Source organism: Muscardinus avellanarius, assembly GCF_963383645.1.
Source record: "Muscardinus avellanarius genome assembly, chromosome: 16".
NCBI lineage: Eukaryota > Metazoa > Chordata > Mammalia > Rodentia > Gliridae > Muscardinus > Muscardinus avellanarius.
The window spans coordinates 52544546-52551412 of record NC_137802.1 but is presented as its reverse complement, the minus strand read 5'-3'; the positions used below and the strand labels follow the sequence as shown (position 1 = coordinate 52551412).

Here is a 6867-nt window from a genome sequence, read left to right as displayed (position 1 = left end):
TCAAGTTGGATCAGGAGGACCAATGATGGAGAGGGCTGTGCTCCTTGTCCTGAGCAAGGAAGGAAACCACTGCTCCTGGGTCCCCGAGAGACAGAGTCAGGCCGCGTGGCTGTATGATGCTCATCCGTGAGCCGCTCAACAACCTCCCTAGACCTGTCCATCTCATCAGAGCTGTCCTTGAAGATGTCCTCCTTGCAGAACTGCGCCTTGAAGGCTCACCACACTCACAGCTTGTCACACTGCTGGCAGGAACTTTCAAAGAGCTGAAAGACAAGGAAATATTCAGAACGGGAGCCAGCAGAGGACAGGAGATTAAGGATGGCCCAGGGTAGGATGAAGGTGGAGAGGAAACAGAGTGATCAGAGAGCAGAAGACAACTCACCGAGGAGATACTGGTGTGGTTGGCCATCATGAGCCCGCTGACTCGGTGGGCCGAGGGCAGGTAGGGAGACTTCCTGGACAGGGCCACCTGGATGCTGGCTGGGCCCCAGGGGATGAAGTTGGTCAACTTCCGTTCCCGGATCCTCTGCAGGCTCTTGTGGACCTGGGGTGGGCACAGCAGCGGGGGGGGGGCATCCCCTGCCCAGTGGGCCCAGGGAGGAGGGTGAAGGGACCTCCCTACCTGGGTGGGGTCCACCTCCCCCTGGATGATGTTGAGGATGGCGATGTAGCAGTGGTTGGTCTGGCGGTCTCGGCCTGTGGACACCATCACGTTCTTGGGCTGCAGCAGCCGCCTCATGACATCCAGGACTGTGGTCTTCCTCACGCTGGCCACCTGAGGGAGAGTGGTCAGGGGTCAAGGACAGCACTCAGGACGCAGTCCAGAGACAAAGAATCAACACTCAGGGTAGCATGGTTCCTGGGGAGAGTCTTTGGGTTCAGGTCGATCCTGAGTCTGCGCTGTGGGGCAGGATCTCAGCCCTGCTCAGCTCAGCCAGCTCATGCCCTTGTGCAGGGCAGAAGCCAACCCGTGCAGCCCAGCCCCTGTGGGAGCCACGGCAGGGAAGGTGGAGACAAGTCAGCTAGCAGGTGACACTGGGGGCTGCACAGGGAAGCTCTGGGGCCGCAGAAGAGAAGGGCGAGGTCAGGGCTGCGGGTCCAGGGCCAGGGATCTGGGCCACGGAGGGCTATTCTCACTGCCTGATCCGTGGTGAGGGGAGTGTAGCTGGTCATGAGGAAGTGGAGCCAGGGTGTAGGAATGAGCGAGGTGATAAGGCCGATGAGGTCGTTGTTCATGTAGCTGGGGTAGTGCGGGGTGGTAGTTCTGGCCGACATGATGGTGGACACCTGGAGACAGCAGCACAGTGTCATAAAACATGGCCTGGGTAGGACCAAAGGAGTCCAGGGTTCACCAGCTGGTTGATCTGGGAAAAGGATGGGTTCTGGATGTGCAGGCAGTCTGTGGCAATTCAGTTAAGGGCAGTGTTGTCCAACACCTGGGAAGGTAGAAGGGGATCACAGCACCTTTTAGAGGAGAAAGGGGGGGATAGAAGTAAAATACAACTTAGCCTCTGCTACACTCCAAAACCAGAGCCAGACCTGGAGACACAAATCTGTAATCCAAATACTTGGAGGCTGAAAAAGGAGGATCACAGGTTCCAGGCCAGCCTCAGCAACTTAGTAGGACTTTTTTTTTTTTTTTTTTTGGTTCAGGGGATCGATCCCCTGGGTATTCTACCTTTGAGCTAGACCTGTAGCCCGATTTTATTTCTTATTTGGAAGCAAGGTCTTACCAGGTTGGTGAGTCTCACTATTTGCTGAGGCTTTCCTCAAACCTGTGATCCTCCTGTCTCATCCTTCCAAGTACAGGGATCACAGACATGCACCACCATGCCTGTAATGAGAACTGTGAGATCGTGTTTCAAAATAAAAAATAAAATAGGACCGGGGGTGTATTCCAGAGGTGGAATGCTCCTAGGTTCCATCCCCAGTATCACAAATTAAATAAGTAAGTCAAAATAAACTAGCCGAGCATGGTGGCACACGCTTGTAATCCCATCACTCGGGAGGTGGAAACCTGAGGATTGCAGTTCTCAGACAGCCTCAGCTACTTAGCAAGGCCCTTTGCAACTCAGTGAGAACCTATTTCAAAAATAAAAAGACTAAAAAAATAGGGCTGGGAGGTAAAAATAGCTCAGAGGTAAAAATAAATAAATAAACTCCAAAACCAGGAAGTGGGCAGTCTTATTTTAAAGGAAGGTACTGTCTTTGAGGTATCATATTTGTGTATGTGTGGTACTGAGGATTGAATGCAGAGGCATTCTTATCTCTGAGCTATACCCTCCAGCCCTATTTTATATTTATTTATTTATTTATTTATTTATTTATTTTTAATTTTTTTCTGGGTCTGGGGATGGAACCCAGAGTCATTCGACCTCTGAGCTACACCCCCTGCCCTATTTTTTGTTTTTTATTCTTTATTTTGAAACCGGGTCTCACTGAGTTGCAGAGGGCCTCACTAAGTAGCTGAGGCTGTCCGTGAACTTATCTTTATTTTGAAGCAGAGTCCCCCTAGTTGTGGAAAGTCTCATAAGGTCGCTAAGGCTGGTCATGAATCTGCAGTCTTCCTGTCTCAACCCCCCCCCAAGTACATGTGTGCACCACCATGCCCAGTCCATGATATATATATATATATATATATATATATATATATATATATTATATTTTTTTTTTTTTTTGCAGGTCTGGGGATGGAACCCAGGGGCATTCGACCTCTGAGCTATACCCCCAGCCCTATTTTTTATTCTTTATTTTGAAACAGGGTCTCACTGAGTTGCAGAGGGCCTCACTAAGTAGCTGAGGCTGTCCTTGAACCATGATCCTCTCCAGTCTCAGCCTCCCAAATGCTGGGATTACAAGTGTGCGCCACCATGCCCGGCTCCATGATATATTTTTGAATTCTGCTTTACAACAAGTGTGTGAGTGTACCCACAGGCCACACTGTCCGGCTCTGGGGAGACACATAGAGAAAGCAGGCATGGTCTTTGCCTTCTTTAGGTACAGCTACAGCATAGTTGGAGGAAGACAGGCATTAAGTATAAAACAAAGCTGGGCATGGTGGTACATGTAACTTTCCCAGTACTCGGGAAGCTGAGATAGGAAAATCACAGGTACAATTGAACTTTTTATTTATTTATTTATTTTTCTTTCTTCTTATTTTTTTCCTTTGTACTGGTGATTGAACCCCAGGGCAGTCTACTTCCAAGCTACACACCCAGTCCTTTTTATTTTGAGATAGGATCTCACTAAATTGCTGACGTTGTCTATGAACCTGCAATCTTCCTGACTCAGCCTCCCAAGTACTGAAATTATAGGCATGGCCTAGCACACCCAGCTGGAGATCCTGGGTTTTTGTTATTGTTGTGGTAGTGCTGCTCCTGCTGCTGCTGCTGGTACTGGAGCTTGAACTCAGAGGCAGAATGCCTGAGGTACACTCTTGACACTTTATTTTGAAATAGAGTCTCCAGCAGTTGCTGAGGCTGTCTTCAAACATGAGATCCTCCTGTCTTAGCCTCCAAAGAACTAGGGTTATGGTGTGCACCACCACACCTAGCTCAGGACTCTGTTTTGTTACTTAATTATTTATTGTGGTACTGAAGACTGAAGACAGGGGCAGACTACCTCCAGCTACACCCTCAGTCCTCTTTTTTTTTTTTTTTTTTTTTTTTTTGAAATAGGGTCTTACTAAGTGGAGGAAGTTCTCACTAAATTGCTGGGACTGGCCACAAGCCCGTGATCCTTGTCTCAGCTTCCCAAGTTCCGGGATTACAAGTTTGTACCATTACCCCAAGTGATAACTCTGTTTTAAATAAAAAACCTGGCGTGGTGGCGCACTTCTTGAGAACAAGGACCATACCTTATTCACTTCTATATCCCACATCTGAGGCCAAAAGCTGTTTTTCCCCTAACACCAGGTGCCAGAGATCTTGCCCAGCGCCTCCCCTGCTAGGGGAGTGCTCTACCGTGGCCAGCAGCATCAGTCTCCCAATTGGGACCTGAATGGTCATCACATGCCCTGTTCAGGCTGTTCAGGCCACCTCCTGACCTCACCTCTAAACTATCGCTTCCATCTGCTTCTCGGTCTATGATGTCAAAGATATCGTCATAGATTTTCTCCCCATGTATAGAGACATGGGAAGAGAGGGTCAGGCTTAAGGTTCTCTTCTGGCCCCAAGAAGTCTACCCTGGGACACCGCACCAGCCTGAGGTAAAGCCTTAGTTAGTGTGGTCCGAACCCAACTGAGGGGGGAGGAGACGCCCAGGTCTGCTGGAGCCCTAAGGCCTGAGGCCTGGGTCCGGCTCGGAGCCTGTCACAGTCAGGGGTGGACCCAAAACGCCTGGGCCGGGAGCCATCACAGCTCGGGGCTGGAGGCGCAGCGCCGGCTCCAGGATGTCATGCGCAGTAGGCATGGGGTTCGTGGGAGGGAAAGGGGACCGCTGAGTGCCCGGCATTGGGATTGCAGCCCGGGGCAGAAGCAGAGACTGGCGGGGCCGGCGCTCGTTCGCTTGCGCACTCTGGTTACCGGACTGGCCCAGCTGCAGGGTGATGATCTCCCGGGGCATCGCGGTTCAGACGTGGGCGCACCGGCCCGGCCCTGCAGAAGTGACCGCTGCCCCAAAGCCCGGCAGCCCGGCGGGCAGGACGCGGGAGCGCGCTCCTGGTCTATTGACGCGGGAGCTCGGTCTGCGCGTGTGCAGTGAGGGCCTCACAAGCTGCGGGCCGCAGAGCCCAACCTGGGCATCATTTTCTCCCTAGCTGTCGCAGCGGGAATTCCGCACAGGCGCAGAGAGGCCACGCCCCCTCTTGGCCACCATTCCGCGCCTGCGTAGTGAGACTTTTGGGGACGCTCCACCTGCAGGGTCTACACTTGGGTATGGGGGAGGGGAAGGAGGAGCGGCCAGGTGGATGCTGTAATCCAGGTGCGTGGACTTATCTACCCAAGTATATGTAAGAGAGCTGGTTCCGCTAGGTCAAGGATCTGGATTTAAGCCAATTGTATTTTTTTTTAATTTTTGTGTTACATTATACACAAGATAAAAAAGTCCATGTTAACAATTTTAAGTATGCATTTTAAGCATCACTACCATCCATTTTTCATCCAGAACTTTTTCATCTTTTCCAAACCGAAGGTCTGTACTCCCTAAAGGGTAACTTTCCATTCCCTCCTTCCCCCAGCCCCAGACACTAAGCATGAATGTGACTCCTCTAGGCACCTACACAGAATCCTACACTATTCGTCCTTTTGTGTCTGGCTTCTTTCATTTAGCTTAATGCTTCCAGATGACTCCATTTTGTAGCTTGTCAGAATTTCTTTCCCTCTCAAGACTGGATAATATCCCATTGTACACATAGAGCACATTTTGTCTATCCAACCATCCCTTGATGGAAACTTGGGTTTCTTTCCACTCTTTAGCTATTGTGAATGACGCTGCTTTGAACAGGGGTGAATCAATATCTGTTCAAGTCCCTGCTTTCAGTTCTCTTGGATTGTATACCCAGAAGTCAAATTGCAAGATCATATAAGAATTCTACCACACCTGGCATCTATGTTTAATTGTTTGAGGAATGATTATATGACCTTTCTTCCCTCAGTACTGGGGATGGAACCCAGGTGCATTCTACCTCTGAGCTATACCCCCAGCCCTATTTTTTATTCTTTATTTTGAAACAGGGTCTCACTGAGTTGCAAAGGGCCTAAGTAGCCGAGGCTGCCTGTGAACCGTCATCCCCCATCTCAGCCTCCCAAATGCTGGGATTACAAGCGTGCGCCACCACACCCGGCTGGTTATATGATTTCTCTATAGCAGCTACACATTTTTTTTTTGGGGGGGGTACTGGGGATGGAACTGAGGGGCATTCTTCCTTGAACTATATGCTCAGCCCTATTTTATTGATTTTGAAACAGGGTCTCACTAAGTTGCAGAGGGCTTCACTAAATTGCTGAGGCTGGATTCAAATTTATGAGCCTCCTGTCTCAGCCTCCCAAGTACTAAAATTATAAAGTTGAGCCACTAAGCTGAGCTCAACTACACAATTTTACATTCCATTAGCAATTCAGAAGGATTCCAGTTTCACCCACACCAATACAACCATTTCATCCCCGATCAGCACTTCATAAAATAAATTTTTAAAAAAAGAGCTGTAAGCCTGTAATCCCAGAACTCGGGAGGATGAAATCATAGGTTCACAGATTTGAAGACAGCCTCAGCAAGTAGTGAGACTCATCAACCTAGTGAGACCTTGTTTGAAATAAACATTAAAAAGCCAGGTATGGTGGAGCATGCTTGTGATCCCAGTACTTGGGAGGCTGAGACAGGAGAACTGCAGGTTCATGGCCAGCCTCAGCTACTTAGTGAGGCCCTCCGCAACTTAGTGAGACCCTGTTTCAAAATAAAGAATAAAAAATAGAGCTGAGGTGTAGCTTGGAGGTAGAATACCTTTGGGTTCGAGCCCCAGTACCAAAAAGAAGGAAGATACTCTACAAATCTGCAAATTTATTCTCATCTCAGTTTATGTTGTTTTTTTTTTTTTTTTTTTTTTTTTTTGTACTGAGAATTGAACCCAAGGGCATTCTGTCTCTGAGCTACACACCCCAGCCCTTTTATGGGTGGGTGAGGGTTCTGGGGGTTGAATATGGGGGCATTCTACCTCTGATCTACATTCCAGCTCTATTTTTTTTTCATTACTGGGGATGAAACCTAGGGGCATTGTACATCCAAGCTACACACCCAGCCCTATGTTTTATTCTTTATTTTGAAACAAGAGTCTCACTGAGTTGCAAAGGCCCTCACTAAGTAGCTGAGGCTGCCCATGAACTGCGATGCTCCAGTCTCCCCAGTCTCTGCCTCCAAAATGCTGGGATTACA

At 49.1% G+C, this 6867-nt stretch overlaps 1 pseudogene across 1 annotated transcript; it reads right to left on the bottom strand.

Moving 5' to 3' along the window:
• Nucleotides 1-4563, bottom strand: LOC308275719 (tubulin gamma-2 chain-like; annotated as a pseudogene). The gene is made up of 7 exons: nt 4315-4563; nt 4051-4179; nt 1353-1436; nt 1138-1287; nt 623-775; nt 383-544; nt 1-263 (listed from the first exon to the last, which is right to left on the bottom strand). The product of its transcript is annotated as a tubulin gamma-2 chain-like (transcript).
• Between the last annotated feature and the right edge of the window lie 2304 nt (nt 4564-6867).